This window comes from Ranitomeya imitator, chromosome 4 (assembly GCF_032444005.1).
Source record: "Ranitomeya imitator isolate aRanImi1 chromosome 4, aRanImi1.pri, whole genome shotgun sequence".
NCBI lineage: Eukaryota > Metazoa > Chordata > Amphibia > Anura > Dendrobatidae > Ranitomeya > Ranitomeya imitator.
In genome coordinates, this window is record NC_091285.1 from 449,356,369 (window position 1) to 449,375,958 (window position 19,590).

The 19,590-nt window shown below is 46.8% G+C and overlaps 1 protein-coding gene across 3 annotated transcripts in view; it reads right to left on the bottom strand.

The window, feature by feature from the left end:
• The window catches only part of ZNF609 (zinc finger protein 609), a 138,579-nt gene extending 120,085 nt beyond the window's left edge, over window positions 1-18,494 (bottom strand). Inside the window, exon 1 of one of the 3 annotated variants that reach the window (XM_069765725.1) lies at window positions 18,268-18,494. The gene's annotated coding sequence lies outside the window, so the exon portion shown is untranslated. The remainder of the gene's footprint in view (window positions 1-18,267) is intronic. The other 2 variants (XM_069765726.1, XM_069765727.1) reach the window with 2 other exon arrangements.
• Window positions 18,495-19,590: the final 1,096 nt, after the last annotated feature.

The window sequence follows — 19,590 nt, forward strand, 5'->3', positions numbered from 1 at the left end:
ACCTTATTACATATGAACATACCACCATAGGACAACTATGCCCTATAAACTTAATTCAGGCTTGTTCACATGTCCGTGAATCACATGCATGTTCTAGCCATGATTTTCACTGATGAAGTCTATAGGGCTGTTCACATGTCCATGTATTTTTGCGAGCTGTGTGTCCGCAAGAAAAAACAAAACACACAGACGTGGAAGTTTTTCATCGGAGTCACTGTGTGATTCATAATGGAATGGAGAGGAGATGATCTGAAATTTATTTTTCATTCATGAAAATCAGTAACCAAACTCTGATAGTAAAAACCAACACACTGACCAAACACTGATGAAAATCGGATCAAAAACACTTTTGAAACTAGAACAAAAATCACAAACGACTGAATGTGGCCTTCGTGCACGACCTAACCAATATACCACGAAGAGAGTAAAGTTTCTAAAAATATACTTTATTAGCTAATCACTAAAATTTATAGCTTGTAAATAATTAAAAATCAAATATGACTAAGACGGTAAAAATCCATCATAATTATTGCATAAGAAATGCTTGATAAAAGTGCCTCAGCAGGGACTCTCAGCTACACAAAAGGTACAGCAAACACTGTACTCCATAAAGGTGCACGACTCAGACATGTCAGATGATGAAGAAATGTAGTGTATTAACAGTATAGATGGCAAAGAGACATTTAATAGCGGACACTAACTATATATGTGGTGTTCCCAAGTAACAGCACGTTTCGCCCTGCTTCATCATGGGGCGCATGGTATAAGGAATAGCACCAGATATATAAAATAAAGACACAGTAGGAATAAAAAAAAAGGGAGGTATCTCGTTTAGCTATTAGAAGCAAACAATAGCAACTGCCAGGTAAGGCTACTTTCACACTGGCGTTTTTTGCCAGACGTCGCAATGCGTCGTTTATGGCAAAAAACGCATCCTGCAAAGTTGTTTGCAGGATGCGTTTTTGCCCCATAGATTAACATTAGCGATGCATTGCGACGCTTTGCCACACGTCGCAACCGTCGTGCGACGGTTGCGCCGTGTTGTGGCGGACCGCCGGGAGCAAAAAAACGTTACATGTAACGTTTTTTGCTCCTGACGGACCGCTTTTTCCGACCGCGCATGCGCGGCCGGAACTCCGCCCCACCTCCCCGCACCTCACAATGGGGCAGCGGATGCGCCGGAGAAATGCATCCGATGCCTCCGTTGTGCAGTGCGTTAAACGCTAGCGTCGGAATCTCTGCCCGACGCATTGCGACGGGGAGATTCCGACGCTAGTGTGAAAGTAGCCTAACACTTAATATTGAGTCATGACATCTGAAAAACCAATAGTGCATATACTGAATTGCAACTATGGTATTGGATGCTGCACTCGCACCGCCGAGGAGTTACAAACAGAACGAAAAGGCACGAGTACAGAAGAAATGCAAAAGTATACAAAAAAATTATAATTGGTCAGAGAAGCTTAAATAGAATCTTTCTGAAACTTTTAACCCAAATTATTAAAGATAAGCCAGGCGATCCCTCCCAGCACTGCTCCAGCAGCTATTGAAGTTGTGTCTGGAAGTGCATTGTGGCGTGGCGATGCAGTTCAAGCTTCTCAGCCTCACACTGTATTTCCTACATAGCAGCATAATCTCCTGAGGTAAACAGACATGCTGCGATCTAAAAAGACGCGACACATGTCCGGAAACGCAGGGCAGCTGGATGCGTGTTCGCACGCATAGTGGCGATGGGATTTCATAAAATCCCCTCCACTATGCTGAAACATCTGGACGCTGCGGGTTGAACGCTGCGGCTGTACACAGCATCCAATGCGCAGCTAATCCAGATGTAATCCGGCCCATGGAAACATACCCTTAGGCTGATTACAGGCAACTCCATTGCGAGGGGGAAGTTTACAATATATAGTGATACTTCGGAAATGTCTTTTGACTAGTCAAAAATGTGAGCACTACGGGTGGACCAGTCCTTTCCTATCTGCCCATAAAATGCCCACTGAGGGGTGACCGACAATGTGCCTCACTCTCTCCTCCCAGGAGCCTGTATAGAGTCTGCTTGTGAACACCGTGATGTCGGACATGTGCAGTGTGACCTCAAGCCTGCAGCATGTAGGAAGTTGGGGCACTCGCCAGCAGTCGCAGGATAATCAGTTCTGGGAGGAGAGTGGGGATCGCTGACATGTGTCCGTCAAGGTGCTGTCGGCAGATAGGACAGGACTGGTGCACCCATAGTGAAGGACTTATCTACTACTCAATGTCCTGTGGATAGGCCGCAAAAGAAATGTGAAAAGTTGACTTTCACTATATACGGCAAACTTACCCACACAATGGGGTTGCCTATAATCAGACTTACGATCCCTATACACGGACCTACTGGTGGTATGATACAACCGCTGATCGGTAAACTTTCACCAACCGTGATGCCATGGTTCTCAGCAGTGCGAGCCGTGTTTGTGCTACACAAAAGCTCATTTCACCAGATATGAAGGAGCATTTTGCTAAATAATCCTGTTAAACAGACATCACACGGCAAGATGTTCATGAACGAGTGTTGTTAAAAATGCTCGTCCGCGATCATCTTGCAGTGTAATGACCCTTTGAAAGACAAATGCAGTCATGTAATTAGTTTAGAAGTGTTGATCCAACTTTCAGGTTAATTTTAACAGTAAGGTACGTGCCCACGCTCAGGAATTGCTGCGGGTTTGACACTGCGTATTTATGCGGACAAACATTACAGCATAATGGATGGGGTCTAAGGGGTATCATTTCTCCTTATGGAGAGTGACATACCATCTCTTGTAGGATCGCTACTTCCAACAGGTGGCGCTATAGAGTTTAAGTCCTCTTTTTCTCAGAAGAGGCAATTTGCATTGCATAATGGATGGGATTTCTAGAAATCTCATGTCCACTATGCATGTATGTGCTCCTGCAGATTACCCGTGGAGACTAAGACACAGAGCAGAGGCGTAGCTAGGGATTTGGTTCGGGGGGGGGGGGGGGGGGGGGGGGGCTAAGCTTCTCAGTGGGCCGCTAACCAGGTAACCTTGATTATAACTGGGTGACGCGCTCTAATAGTAGAGGAGAACCTCAGCAGATGACCGCGCTGTTACTGAAGATAATCTCTACATAAAGACCAACATGGATATTACCGCCATATGGTCAGTGGTAGATACCAGTCCTACAGAACATGTAAGAGATCACAGCACAGTTACAGATAATGTCTTAACGCCGATGTCCTTTATGATGGAATCGTTCACTTTTCCCGTCTTTTCCATCTGCCCAGACCGACATGACAACTTCTTCCATCTACAACTCGTCTGCAGAGAATACAACAAAGACACATTTCACTTCTCATATTCCAGCCCCATCACCATGTATTCCCAACCTGCACAAACTCCTCATCCTGCTGATACCCCAATACTGAGCAGCTGCTGCCGTATGTGTCCCTATTACTGCCCCTGATACCCCAATACTGAGCCGCTGCTGCCATATGTGACCCTATTACTGCACCTGATACGCCAATATTGAGCCGCTGCTGCCGTATGTGTCCCCTATTACTGCACCTGCTGTGTGGTTCTCTGTACCCTCTAAAGTAATGCCGGGTGCAAGTGCCCTAAAAAACAGTGCCCACATTTTGCCCCCTAGAAAATAATATTGCCCTGTGTGCCTCTTTGATAGTCACAGTAACCTGAGTTCCCCTATAGCAATAAGTGCCCACTTTACATTTATTAATGTCCAGAGTCTCCCCCCTGTACAGCTCCCCTATACACAGTATAATACCCCCTAACTGTATAGTACCACCCACACAGTATACTGACCACTTATTAGCCTCCAAACTGTTTGATGGATCCCTCACTGTAATCCCCACACTGTATGATGCCTCTTCACTGTAATCCCCACACTGTATGATGGCCCCATAGATAACCTCCATATAGTATAATGTGCCAGATAGTCCTCAATAAGTCAATATACTACAAGGCAGCACCCCCATAGGCAGACCCTGTAGTATAAGACAGTACCCCTATAGGCAGACCCTGTAATATAAAGCAGCACCCCCATTGGCAGACCCTGTAGCATAAGGCAGCACCCCATAGGCAGACCCTGTAGTGTAAGGCAGCACCCCATAGGCAGACCTTGTAGTATAAGACAGTACCCCTATAGGCAAACCCTATAGTATAAAGCAGCACCCCCATTGGCAGACCCTGCAGTATAAGACAGTACCCCATAAACAGACCCTGTATATAAGGCAGCACCCCATAGGCAGACCCTGTAGTATTAAGCAGCACCCCCATAGGCAGATCCCGTAGTATAAGGCAGCACCCTCCCATAGGCAGATCCTGCATATAAGGCAGCACCCCCCCCATAGGCAGATCCTGTATATAAGGCAGCACCCCCCAATAGGCAGATCCTGTATGTAAGGCAGCACCCCCCCAATAGGCAGATCATGTATATAAGGTAGCACCCCCCCAATAGGCAGATCCTGCATATAAGGCAGCACCCCCCAATAGGCTGATCCTGTATATAAGGCAGCACCCCCCCAATAGGCAGATCATGTATATAAGGCAGCACCCCCCCAATAGGCAGATCCTGTATATAAGGCAGCACCCCCCAATAGGCTGATCCTGTATATAAGGCAGCACCCCCCCAATAGGCAGATCCTGTATATAAGGCAGCACCCCCCCCCCCTTCCCCAATAGGCAGATCCTGTATATAAGGCAGCACCCCCCCAATAGGCAGATCCTGCATATAAGGCAGCACCCCCCCCCCCCCCCACAGGCTGATCCTGTATATAAGGCAGCACCCCCCATAGGCAGATCCTATAAATAAACAATAAATACTCACCTCTCTTCCTCCTTGTTCCAGCGCCTCTCCCTGCTCCCGCTCATCTACTGACAGCGGGTGTCGGGTGGTGACGTCATTGCGCCCGGTGTCAGTGTGGGGGATGATGGGAGAAGAAGCGCAGCGCAGCACTCCTTCCCTTATCAATGCGGCGAGCTGTATCGGCCAAATGCGATACAGCTCGCCTTGCGATAAAGGGCGGGGGGCCCACTGCTGGCACCGGGCCCCCCGCCTGCTCATGGGCCCCATAGCGACAGAGCAGGGAGATCGATTCTCCCTGCTCTGCGCAGAATGTAACTGCATAGGAGCGCTGCACGCGCTGATGCAGTTACAGTAGCGTAGCTGCAGGTGGGCCCACTCATAGCGCGGGGCCCGGGGCGATGGCCCCCTCTGCCCCCCAGTAGCTATGGTACTGACGCAGAGCGTCTTTCAGAACCGCAGCATGTCAATTTCTAATTTGGAGACTCCGCAACAGAAATGTCACCCAAAGAATGTATTGAATGCGGTAAATGCACATGGTTCAGTGATCACATGCGGATTCACCTGTGTTCAAACAGAATGCAGCAAAAATACACTGCGTCCAAAGCACTGCTACTTCCGGATGGTGGGAACATAGCCTAGGAGAAAGAAAGAGAATAGGAGACAGACACTACAGTGCTCCCACATCACATTAGGACTAGGAAGAACGAGGCTCGGCTATATAACCAACAGCAGGATGGATCAGCACCCCAGACCAAAGGGGGAGTTATCACATTCTTCTGTGTCCACAGCTCCTAGGCAAACATCATGTACTACATGAACTGCGCCACTAAATTAGATGCCAGAAGTACCGGAATCGGGAATGGAGGTGGCAACAGAAGATCATTACTACATCTTTTACTGATATCATATTAATAGAATATGTTAGAGTGCCTGTCTGAAATGATGAAATAAAGGACTGAATTGCCGCATTTCACCATACTTGTAATATGGACACATATTAATATATATTAAATAAATTATGATAATGTAAGCCCCCCCGCTCAGACAGCAGAAATATAGCGGGGGTCCCATGTCCACATAGGCCTGGCACATTCATTTATGCCATGAATATTAGGGGTCAAGTTGAGGTCAGGGTATTTACTGTTACTGTATGTAAAAGCAGCCAGATCTGGTTCTGACTGGCTTTTTGCCCGCCTAAATTTTTGATGGATGATTGGTTGTCAATCAGTTGCTGGGCAGATTTTGTTATGATATATACCTGAGCACCGGCGTTGGATACTCAGTTCGCCGGCGCTTGAAGAAAAGAAGAGACCTCACCGAGCAATGGAGAAGCTCCTGCAGGAACTCCTATCAAGAGCTGGCGGGGAGGACGGGGAGGATTGGCTGAGGAGCTGCTTGGCTATGAAACCTCCATTAGCAGCCTCCGAAGCCGTCGCTCCTCCTCCTGTTCCGGAACCTGTGGTGCCAGCTGCTGTGAGCCCTCCGGCGAGGACCAGAAGACAGAAGGCGGCTTCCTCCCCTGCTCCGTCTCCTGCGGCGTCCAGGCCCGGTCTGTCAGAAGCAAGCGGGAAGTCACGCCGCCGCTGCGCGTCGAAGTCTCGCAGCCCTCCGCGAGATTTTGGCGACCATCAGCTGGGTGAGCCGTCCACGTCATCGGGAGCGGCCGGAAGAGCCAGAAAGGGCACCGGCCGTAAAAGCGTTGCGGTGCCCCTCTCCGCTGGCGCCCGGTCGGCTCCTGCTGCACGGGGCTCGAGGTCTGCTCTGCCCCCCCTGTCATCTGATGAAGAGGAGGATCGTGACCCAAGACTTGCCAGGCAGCTGCGCTCGCCCCATTCTGCGGGCTGGAGCGCAGGCTGTGAAGGAGGAAGAAGACCGGACGACCGACCTGCGAGGGGTGAGACTTGTAATATCCCCTTGTCTGTCCCTCAGAGCCAGTTAAGAGACTTAATTAAATCCGTAGTAGCTGAAGCATTAAGCGAGGCTAATAACTCATCTCGGGCAGCAGCTTCTCCTGCTCCTTTTCGCTCAGAAGCTTCTGCCCTTAGTATGCCTCCTTTGAATCCTTTCAAGGAGGCTTTAACTTGTGAGCTTTCCCCACTGGGATTCCATTTGAGCCCCTCAGTTAAGGAGCTCATTTGGAATAATCAATTTGTCGATCTGTTTTCATTGTTACCAAGTAGGGATCACCCCCCTAAGTCAGAGAAGAAAGATGACAAATCTGACCATGATGATCCTAAGCGTAGTATTAGGTCCTTTAATAACTGGGTCCAGGCGTTTGCCATCTATGCTGCCGTGTTGGGAGAGAAATCACCTAACCTTTGTAGTAGTCTCTTCCAACACGTCGACATTATTTTGGAGGCTTATAAAAATTTTGGTGGCTCCGCATGGCTCAGTTATGATGAGGCATTTAGACATAAGCTGTCAGTTCATCCCGAAGTAAAATGGGGCTCCAAAGACATTGGTTTATGGATCAATCTCATGCTTCCTATGAGGAATGCTGTTACTAGGCAGCCTTCTGTTTCTGTCAGCAAAAAAGGTGTTTGTTTTGCTTACAATGATTCTTTCTGTAAGTGGAACAATAGTTGCCGTTTTCGGCATGAATGTTCTTTCTGTGGGAATTCCCACTCAATGTCCAAATGCTTTAAAAAGCAGGCTGCCCAGCAATCCTCTAAGGAATCAATTTCAAAGGGCTCAATCGCCAGTGAGGCTGGAAAAAATGGTCCACTGGCTAAGCAAATACCCAGACAGGGAGATCAGTAGTTTACTATATGACGGTTTTTCTCTAGGTTTTCGTGTTCCTCAATTCAAAGGTTCTGGTTGTGTTTTAGTTAAAAATCTCCCGTCCATTACCGACTTTCCTGATGTCGCTAGGGAGAAAATTTTTTCTGAAATTGAGCTAGGCAGAGTCGCCGGCCCTTTTTTGTCCCCCCCATATTTAAATTTTCGCTTATCCCCCCTGGGTATTGTTCCCAAAAAGGAGCCGGGTTCTTTCCGGATGATTCACCACTTATCTTATCCAGTCGGCCAATCACTGAATGATGAGGTAGACAAGACAATGTGTTCTGTCACCTACTCCTCCTTTGATGGCGCTCTGGATATGCTTAGAAAATTCGGCCCTAATGCCCTTATATCCAAATCAGACATTAAATCTGCCTTCAGACTTCTCCCAGTTCATCCGGAGGGGTTTAATTCATTGGGTTTTCATTTTGATAACTGCTTCTTTTTTGACAAATGCCTTCCTATGGGTTTTTCCCTGTCCTGTTTTTATTTTGAGAATTTTTCCCGCTTTTTGCATTGGGTTTTGGAATCTAGCGGTTGTGAGGCGGGTATTCTACACTATTTAGATGACTTCCTTTTTGTTGGCCCATCCCAATCTATGTCTTGTGAAAATACTCTTTCTAGGTTTCTTGAATTGTGCGCATTTTTTGGAGTCCCAATTGCCCACGAGAAAACAGTAGGCCCTTCTTGTCGCATTGAATTTTTGGGCATCATGATCGATTCGGTCAAAATGGAAACCGTCCTGCCCCAGGAAAAAATTGACAAGCTTCGTAGTTCTCTGGAAAACTTACTAGCAAAAGACAAAATCACTCTTAAGGAGCTTCAGTCCCTGCTGGGGCTACTGAACTTTTCCTTAAGGGTCATTCCGATTGGCAGGGTTTTTTCCAGGTCGCTTTACGAAGCTACTAAAGGGCATTCTTCCCCCAATTCTCATATCAGATTGTGTTCCGAGGTGAAAGAGGACGCCAGAATCTGGCTAGCATTTTTAGCGGGTTTTAATGGCAGATCAATAATCCAATCCCCTTTTGTCTCTTCGGATTCTATTCCCCTCGTTTTTTCTGCAGACGCCACTCTAGGAGTAGCTTGTTTGTTTCAATCTCACTGGGTATCCCTGAACTGGCCTGTCAATTGGGTTGCTAGAAAATTAAACAAGAACCCTTTTATTACTGAACTTTTGTCAATCCTTCTATGTATTTGCTTATGGGGCCGTGAATTGCAAAATTCCAGGGTTCTACTACATTCCATGAATCAGGCAGTAATTTTTTCAATCAATACCCTATCATCCAAAAATGCGAATGCAGCAAAAATTCTGAGAAAATTGGTTTTGGAATGTTTGAACTGCAATATTTGGTTAAAAGCAGTCTCGGGAGGTGGTAAAGTTAGTCATTTAACTGATCTTATATTGCACCGTCAGTGGCTTGATTTTTATCTACAGGTCCCAATGGCAGACAAAGAGGCGTACGATTGCCCCCTTTCAATTCAGGACCTGATTCCGATATAATTCCTTATTTTATTCAGATCATGGGCTGATTACTCAGCTGCATGGAAGAAATGGGTCGATTTTTCTGTGCTTTTCGGTTTTGACGCCTCTGTTCCTGACCCGACTTCGGCTTTGAAATTCGCTGAGTCTCTGGTCAAACAGGGCTTATCTTACTCCGCAATAGCCAAAAGCTTTGCGGGAGTCTCTTTCTTTTTAAAATTACATGGCGGTACTGCGTTAACGGAATTTTTCTTAGTTAAGCAATTTTTGAAGGGCCTGAAAAGGGAAAGGTTTTTTCCGGATTCAAGGTGCCCTATTTCTATTTCTTTGTTAATTGACATTTGTTCTGCCCTTGCGCACGTTTGTAAGAATTTTGAGGAAGCGCTTTTGTTTAATTCCATATTTTCTATCTCCTTTTTTGGGGCACTGAGGGTCAGTGAGGTAGTATCAGCCAAGAAAGCTGTTTCATCCGGGCTCATGCTTTCGGACGTCAGAATTTTTGAATCGTTTCTTCTCTTGTTTATCAGGAAGTCTAAAACGGATCAGCTGGGGAGAGGATCTGAACTAAGATTGAATTCGTTCCCTGAATCTAAAATTTGTCCTGTGGCTAATCTGTCTAAATGGATTACGTTTAGGCCTCCGGCTGAAGGCTCCCTATTTATTCATGGAGATTCTTCCCCGGTGACGGTTTTTCAATTCAATTTTATTTTGAAGAAGTGTTTGGCATTTTTGGGTAAAAGTCATCTCAAAATTACTTCCCATTCTTTCAGAATAGGTGCGGCTACAGAAGCCTCAAGAGCTGGCCTATCTGACGATAGAATTAAAAGAATGGGAAGATGGGAGTCGAAAAGATTCAAAATTTATGTTCGTCCTGATTTATATCCCGATTAATTTTTATTTCTCTTATACCCTGCAGTTATTTGGATCGTTGGGCATTCATTTGTCTTCTGGGCTCAGAAGAGGGCCGGCCTTCGATCATATTCTGAAAATTTGTCGTTCCATTCTTCTAAAGTTCAAGTCTTTTGGCACGGCATTCGCGGCCTGAAATGGCCTTCTTTGGTGTCCGAGGTAAAGAGTTGTTTGGAGAAGTTCCCTTATCCGGATTTAATTGTAGTGCATCTCGCTGGGAATGACTTATAAAGAATCAACACTTTGAATTTATTGGCCATTATGCGGTCAGATCTTACTTATTTAAGACAGACTTTTCCATTGTCTGGTGTTGTTTTTTCAGAAATCATTCCCAGGCGTGCTTGGCACTGTAATCAACTTTCATTTTTGGATAAGATCCGGAAGAGGGTTAATTTCTCCATGAAGAAGTTTTTACCTCTTATTTCTGGGTTTTCTTTTAGACATACAGACTTAGAAGGCTTTTTACCAGGGATGTTCAGAAATGATTTGGTTCATTTGTCCGATATCGGACTTGATATATTTAATCTTAACATGGGCAATATAATCGAAAAATGGCTGTGTGGTTTGGGGGGGGCCTCGGCTCTTTGAACCTTGGCCTTTTGGGTAAAAATCACTCAACTTTGGGTGGATTTGGTTTCTGGAAGTTTATGTACATTTGGACTTATGAACTTATGGATATTATTTATTGGTTATTTATTTAATTAATTGGATTTTGTAACTCAAAATAAAACCTCACGGCCATTTATTCCAACCATTAAAGGTGTCTTGTGATTATTATAATTATAGTTATAGGCCTTATGGGGACATGTAAGCCCCCCCGCTCAGACAGCAGAAATATAGCGGGGGTCCCATGTCCACATAGGCCTGGCACATTCATTTATGCCATGAATATTAGGGGTCAAGTTGAGGTCAGGGTATTTACTGTTACTGTATGTAAAAGCAGCCAGATCTGGTTCTGACTGGCTTTTTGCCCGCCTAAATTTTTGATGGATGATTGGTTGTCAATCAGTTGCTGGGCAGATTTTGTTATGATATATACCTGAGCACCGGCGTTGGATACTCAGTTCGCCGGCGCTTGAAGAAAAGAAGAGCCCGCCCTCCCTCCCTTTATGTTATCATTCACCTGTCGTTTGGTTTTATTTGTGGGTAAAAATCACTCAACTTTGGGTGGATTTGGTTTCTGGAAGTTTATGGACATTTGGACTTATGAACTTATGGATATTATTTATTGGTTATTTATTTATTTAATTAATTGGATTTTGTAACTCAAAATAAAACCTCACGGCCATTTATTCCAACCATTAAAGGTGTCTTGTGATTATTATAATTATAGTTATAGGCCTTATGGGGACATGTAATGACATTGTTCACTCTACACTTCCTCTTAGAACCAGCACTCGAGATGTTAATTTCAGAGCCGCTTTACACCCAGATGGTTAGCGCTGGTGAAAAACGACACTGTGACCCAGTGGCCTGAGTCATACTTCCGGAAGGGTGAGGAGGAGGTCACGCCAATGAAAAGACCAGGCAGACGGAGGAGGCCCTACTTGGGCCAATGTGACCTGAGCGGCAGTGTCAGTGATTTGGCAACACTTCCTGTGGTTAAGATTCTGGGAAAAGAGCGAGTAGTGCAATGTCTACATTGGATCTGTGTGACCTGACAAGCCATCCTAGTGTCCGCGGCATCAGTATGCATCCCCTTCTGATGGCCTGTATCTTTATCAGGCAGGAAAGTGCCACGAATGACCAAGACCAGGCCAGCAGCCACTGTGTTACAGCACTCGCTCTCACCCAATTAATATCATTCTCAGTTGTCTTTAAATGTGACATTGTGCAAAATATCTGAGGACACAACATTGGGGATGAACATAGCAGGGGGCAGATATACCAAGAGGTCGCTGGGCCCATTTATACCTCCAAACCAAGAGGGATTGTGCATTATTGGACTGCACAGGCCCATATACCCTCTTCAGCCTGTGTCCGATCCATTTCTTCACTAAGGCAAAAGAAAGATATAGGCGACACCACTTCCTTACTGCCAGTCATCCTGCCAAGGTTGATTTGCAAACGCTTGCTCCATTCTAACCATGTTCATTGGCTACATGAGAAATAAAAAAAAACATGTAGCCAAAAAACAAAGGGCCAAACACATAAAAATAATGTTAATTGTTTTAATTATAATCAAAGGGTCTTACACCCCCCCCAGTTTCATGAATTTAGGGCAAGCCATCATTATCCGATCAGTGGGGGGGGACGGGGGACTCTTGGCATTCGCTACTGATCATGTGAGTGATGCGCTCTCTTCCTTCTCTACATGCTAGTGGCTGTACCAGGTATTGCAGCTTTGTCCTTCGGTCAGCTGATTGTCAGGAGTCAGATCCCTACAATCTGGCATAACGGCTAATTCTATACACCAGTTTACGCATTCTTTCTTCAGGGCTAAAGTACCCCAAATTATATATACACGTCGCTTCTTTCAGGGTTTTTTCTCAACCATAGAAAGCAATGAATGCAAAAACGCAGTAAAAATGCAGGTGCGTTTTTGGTGCAAAAACCTGAAAAAGAGTTAGTCCACCACTAGGAAATACCCTTCTTAAACTAAAATGTCCAATAAAATAATAAAGCCTGTACTCGCCTCCCGTGCCGGCGCCGTTCCCGCAGTGTCATCATTCGCTCTCCCTGGGGCTGTCCTGCGGTGTTGTGACATGTGATGCCCGGCGTCCAATCAGCGCTGGCGTCACTGCCCCTCCTTCAGATAAACTGAACATGAAGAGGAGGTCAGGGATCAACTGCAGACTGGACCTCCTCTTCATGTTCAATTTGTCCGAAGGAAAGTGACGCCAGCGCTGATTGGACGCCGGGCATCACTTGTCACAACACCGCAAGACAGCCCCGGGACCACGAGTGCAGACACTGCAGGAACGGCGCGGGCATTGGAGGCGAGTATAAGCTTTATTATTTTATCGGAAAGGCCATCCAGTAGTGGACAACACCTTTAACTAATATTTTATAAGAAGGCACTTTATTGCAAAAATTCCAAAAAATGTATATCTATAAAAACATTATTTTTAATTACTGTATATGCTCTTAAAAAGGGTTAAAAATGTGAAAGTTTTCCTACGCATTTCCAGTGATATCCACTAGACACACCTTATCCAAGTGTTTCACATTTTAGCCTTTTTTAAGAACATAGCTTTAAAAATAATGTTTTATATATATTTTTGCACAGTTTCATCTCAACTAAAAGCCGAGATCCTTAGATCAGGAACAGAACAGACATTTATAGGACATTTCAGAACTTTCCCAAATTATTAGGAAAGCATTTACAGCACATCCTGCATTGTACTACTGTACCCAATCTACTATATAATTGTCTAAGGGTCACTTCCGTCTGTCTGTCATGGATATTTATTGGTCGCGGCCTCTGTCTGTCATGGAATCCAAGTCGCTGATTGGTCGTGGAAAAACGCCCACGACCATTGACACAACCAATCAGCGACGAGCGCAGTCCGGCAGCAACATGGCCGCTCCTTCCTCCCCGCAGTCAGTGCCCGCTCCATATTCCACTCCAGTCAGCCCTCACACAGGGTTAATGCCAGCATTAATGGACCGCGGTGTAACGCACTCCGGTTAAGCAGCTATTAACCCTGTGTGACCAACTTTTTACTATTGATGATGCGTATGCAGCATCAATGGTAAAAAGATCTAATGATACAAATGATAATAATAAAAAAAAACGTTATTCTCACCCTCCGACGTGTCGTCCTGTCCTCGGCAGTACAAGCGGCAGGTTCCGGTGCTAAGGATGCTATGCGAGAAGGACCTGCCATGACGTCACGGTCATGTGACATCATTACAGGTCCTGCACTAATACCAAACCTGGGACCGAAGCTGCCGCGTGCACTGCACACAGGCGACAGGACTACAATGGGCCTTCAGAAGGGGAGTATGTTTATTTTTTAACCTGTTACATACGTGGCTGGGCAATATACTACGTGGCTCTGTGCTGTCTACTATCTCATTCTGCAATATACGTGACCGGGCAATATACTATGTGGCTGTGCAATATACTACGTGGCTCTGTGCTGTATACTACGTAGCTGGGCAATATACTACGTGGCTCTGTGCTGTATACTACGTGGCTGGGCAATATACTACGTGGCTGGGCAATATACTACGTGGCTGGGCAATATACTACGTGGACATGCATATTCTAGAATACCCGATGCGTTAGAATCGGGCCACCTTCTAGTGTATTATATATTTTAGGAGTCAGAGTCGGTCCATTGTATTATATATTTTAGGAGTCAGAGTCGGTCCATTGTATACCGACTCCACCGCCCTGCCGGCAGTACTACAGGAGTGTGTGAATCATTGAGTAAGGTTTCAGCCCTGACAGCACACAGCCCAGACATACAACGGTCGGGATGAAGTCACTGTGCTCGGGGAACACGATCCGCCGTTGTGTGCATTAGCTAATGGATGAAGCATTTATCCATACATAATATTGACACCCTAGACAGGGCGAGTACTGTACACGGTATAATGTTATGTTTCGGAGAGCACAGGCTGATGGCAGGGTCAACAGTGGGCACAATGAAAACACCAGGCACCAAACAAAAGACTATTCTATGCCTTCTACCCAGGCCTGGTGCACACAAAGAAGCCTGGCATGTCTCCGAGCACGCAGCACTCCCCGTATGTCCTTGAATCACCCACTTCCAGCACATAAACCACTGGTACATAAATATAGGATGAGAGAGGGCTGTGTACTGAAGCACAGCAGAGGGTGGCGGAAGCTGAGGGGGAGGTGTGCCATGGAGGACTAGGGAGAAGGAAAAACAGGGAGAGGAACATGAATGGGAAAAAGGGAAAACACAGAATGGGGGACCCGAAGAAAGGAAACAAGCAGAGCGGGTGAGGGGGCTGGGGCAGCTGCAGCCTCTTTGATAGCGGTATTATTGTTGTAACCCAATCTACTACTGCAGATGCTCCGGATGAAAGAGAGGAGAGCCTAGACAATCGGGAGTGGGGGATGGAGCGGCGATTCCCACGTTTAATCCTGTAGAGGGACAGCTCCACAGTCGCCCTCCACTATCATGACGGAGACATTTGCCCTATGCCCACGCTACGACATTGAAGATACAAGCACAGACCTGACCAAGCGACTAAAGGAGATGACTCACACAACAGCAAAACTTTCATTCTAGTGTTTACTAACAAATCCATCACTGGTAAATCCCGACCCCGCAGGCCAGAGCCGGGACCATTGGTACTGCTAGGCCTAATCCCACCACCTACGCATTCCGCCTGCCCTCAAGCGCTGGGTATGGGCACCAGTACTGGAACCAATGGAAGAACCTGGCATCATCCGCCTACTACTAGTGAGTGGACAGTAATAGATCTACGACACAGAGCAGCTCTACTGCTACATCTTCACACAACAGGGAGATTTTACTAATGCAGGCATTATCTGTGGGAACATACCCAGCTTGGTGCAATGTGTGACCGGCAAGTACGGCTCTGGGTACCGTATATAGAAAAGGTCTAGCACCCCTGAACGCTCACCGACCAGAACCTAGAGGGTTATTATTAGGGCACAGGCAGCGAGATCGGAAAGCAGTGCATGGACCGGTCGGCGGCTCTCCGGACCGGAGTGTGACAGCTTCATGGGTTTCTATGCGGCTGTCACGCTTGGGTGAGCAGAGCTGCCGGCCAGTCCGCACATTGTGTTCCGATCTCGGTCCCAATCTATACGGTCGTGAGACTGCACACAAGGTGTAAAAACAAGGTTGAGGCTACATGGCGGCAGCAACGCTCAGTCACGGCCCACGACAAAAACTAGAGCTGTGATTTTGCTTGAAAGAAAAAGCCAAATAACAGGAGTCGCATGTCGTGTGCAACTTGGATTACAGTCTATGGAAAGTGAGTAAGGTGTAAATTGCAACCAACGACAAAAAAACTCAACCAATTTAGAAACATTGGTGACTGTGACACCAAAGGAAATAATGTGATTTCAGCATCATGCTGCCGTGTAGCACTAGCCTAAATCACAAAATCAACCCTTAAGGATCATTTAGAGTATGTGATAATCTGTCAATAAGCGTTCTCTGTAAGCATGAAATCAATGTCCCAATGAAGAAGCAAAACATCTGTGCATCGAATATATGGGATTATTCAGGTCAGCAATAAAATCGGGGGTTTCGGCAGCACGTTGTCCTGTGTAATCACGAGATGTGCTGCTGATAATGATATGCTACGTGCACAGAACGATCCTTGTCATTAAACCTCCACCTTGTATGCAAAGTCTGTTCAGCTATGAGGGCCCTTACATCTAGCCTGGAATTGGGCTTTGTTTGCCTGTGTCTGGGAATCCCACACCCCTTATATAGCACACCGCAGAAAGCAGTGGAAAATGGATGCACGGACACTCACTCCATGACAGGGACACATGGTGGAAATTTCCACAGAGAATTTTCCTGCTGCAAAAAAATACATTACGTGTAAAACAAAGACGACCTGATTAACAAAACTAAAAAGAACCACAGCACATGCCCAGACTAGGATGATTGCTAAAGTTATGTCCAATAATGTCATTTTGATAAATCCCAACACCATAGGGTGTATAAAAAAAATGATGATAAATTAAAAGAAAAAAAAAAAAGAGTAAAATACATCTCCGCTCTCATTGCCAGGCTGCTCAGTATAGCACAAAACATGCGATCAGTTTACACAATAATCACAGGAGATTCGCACCCAGTGCCTGTCACAAGGCAGAAGAAAGGTCACGGCTGTCGCTACACCACAATGTAAACACGACGCGCACAGTCAGCACTGCCAGCAATAACTGTGCGCTATGGATTCTCTATGGATGCTGCAGATCTCGGCCAGCGAGCGCACACCATAGACATTCATGTCTATGTAGATGGCCCACGTACCAGTGCCGGCCATATGAAGGCAGCCTCGGGGATCAGGTCTGGGAATCCCCCGCCTTCACATCTAAGGCTGCCGTCACACTAGCAGTATTTGGTCAGTATTTTACATCAGTATTTGTAAGCCAAAACCAGGAGTGGGTGATAAATACAGAAGTGATGCATATGTTTCTATTATACTTTTCCTCTAATTGTTCCACTCCTGGTTTTGGCTTACAAAAACTGAGGTAAAATACTGACCAAATACTGCTAGTGTGACGGCAGCCTAACACTGAGGAATACGGAGGACAAATAAGGCCCCTTTCACACATACGGTTTTTGCCGTCAGGCTCAATCCAGCGAATTTTGGGAAAAAAAAAACGGATCTGGTGAAAGTTGCCACCGGATCCGTTTTTTTTTCTCATAGACTTGTATTAGGGCCGGATGGCCTTACGTTTCATCAGTCTTTTGCTGGATAGGCGAAAAGTGTTTGTCCGGAGTCTGGAAAAACGTACAAAGTTAGGTTTTTTGTCTGCGGCGAAAAAACAGACAGCGCTGGCTTTTTGCTAGAATGGAAGCCTATGGGTGACAGATTCCGTTTTTTTAACTGCACATGCTCAGATTTTTTTAGGATCAGCTAGTTGGATCCGTCGAAAAAATGGATCTGTCGCATCAGTTTTTCACAATCTGTGAGGGATCCGTTTTTTTCAACATTCGCCGTATTGTGACTGATGGCAAAAACCTGATGTGTGAAAAGCAGCCTAATCTGAACTGACCCAACCAATACTGGCCTCTCATCACTGTGATCGGACTCGCGCCCCTGCGGATGCACCCGTGACCGGCTAAACGGACACATCAGATAACCCACTCCGGTAATAAAGATCATCACTGGAGAATAGACCTGCTGGGAAACGTGGAATCTGCTATTCAGGGTCTACTAGAGTACCCCCTCTAAGCCAACCGCCCACATGGCACAACATCCATCACTGTATCTTAGGGACAGTCCACCCCTGGTGTGGCCAGTCCTCAGGCAGGAAAGGACTGGGTAGCTGGCACTCCTCTGCCCCGATGCCATTTCCTTAGAAGTTGCTGGTTTGATCCTCTGGGGGGGATTTTGCTGCAGATAGAAGACACTGATCACATCCATCTGCGCTCAGCACATTTCCTACACGGAGGGGATCCCTGGGCACAGAGCCATGCAGGGCCAGCGCCGGGCACACTGGCACCACCTTCCCCTGGGCAGAGAACACGATGATGGCTGCAGCGGTACCAGAAGTCACCCCGGGCATTATGTAGGTGAGCAGTGTGGCAGGCAGCGCCCACAGCACGGACCTCTGCCCCAGTATCAGCCCCACTGAGCGCACTCACCCTGCTCCGGCCTCAAGTGTCCTCCATCTTGTCCTATCCCGCACACTTCCCCGGGGACCGGGTCACACGGGGCCCAGGCTCCCCCCCATCCCGTGTCCCTCCCCCCGCACCGTATCCGTACAGCCTGTACTCCAGCTCCAGGCTTCACCGTCCACACAGGCCGCAATCAGATTCGGACCGAGAGGAGAACTGCGCTTCCGGCGCGGCCGGAGACACGCCCACTGATCAGACCAAGACCCGCCCCTTCCCGCAAAACGTCACCTGACCCGCCCAAGGGCGGGCGCCATAGTCTGACGTCACATCCACGGATGTCAGCGCGAGGCCGCAACTTGTAGCGTGTGAAGCAATGGCGGCGGCGCGGAGTGTGGGGAGCGGGGGGCACAGCTCGGCGTGTGTGGTGTCTGTAGGTGCAGCTGACCGGCAGGTGATGCCACCGATGGGCCGACTGATCGGAATCGAACGTTTCCAGGATGGATCTCAGAATGTAGCCTGTGGGCTGTGTTCAGTGCGCGCTGCTGTCCTCTGTTATCAGCCATGTGGCCTATGTTATTCTGGAGTATGTGCAGCTCTGTGTTCAGTGTGAGCTATTACCCTCTGTTATCAGCCATGTGGCCTATGTTATTCTGGAGTATCTGCAGGGCGGTGTTCAGTGTGAGCTATTGCTCTCTGTTATCAGCCATGTGGCCTATGTTATTCTGGAGTATCTGCAGGGCGGTGTTCAGTGTGAGCTATTACCCTCTGTTATCAGCCATGTGGCCTATGTTATTCTGGAGTATCTGCAGCTCTGTGTTCAGTGCGCGCTGCTGTCCTCTGTTATCAGCCATGTGGCCTATGTTATTCTGGAGTAGCTGCAGGGCTGTGTTCAGTGTGAGCTATTGCTCTCTGTTATCAGCCATGTGGCCTATGTTATTCTGGAGTAGCTGCAGGGCTGTGTTCAGTGTGAGCTATTACCCTCTGTTATCAGCCATGTGGCCTATGTTATTCTGGAGTAGCTGCAGGGCTGTGTTCAGTGTGAGCTATTGCCTTCTGTTATCAGCCATGTGGCCTATATTGATGTGGAGTATGTGCAGGGCTGTGTTCAGTGTGAGCTATTACCCTCTGTTATCAGCCATGTTGCCTATGTTATTCTGGAGTATCTGCAGGGCTGTGTTCAGTGTGAGCTATTACCCTCTGTTATCAGCCATGTGGCCTATGTTATTCTGGAGTATCTGCAGCTCTGTGTTCAGTGTGAGCTATTACCCTCTGTTATCAGCCATGTGGCCTATGTTATTCTGGAGTATCTGCAGCTCTGTGTTCAGTGTGAGCTATTGCCTTCTGTTATCA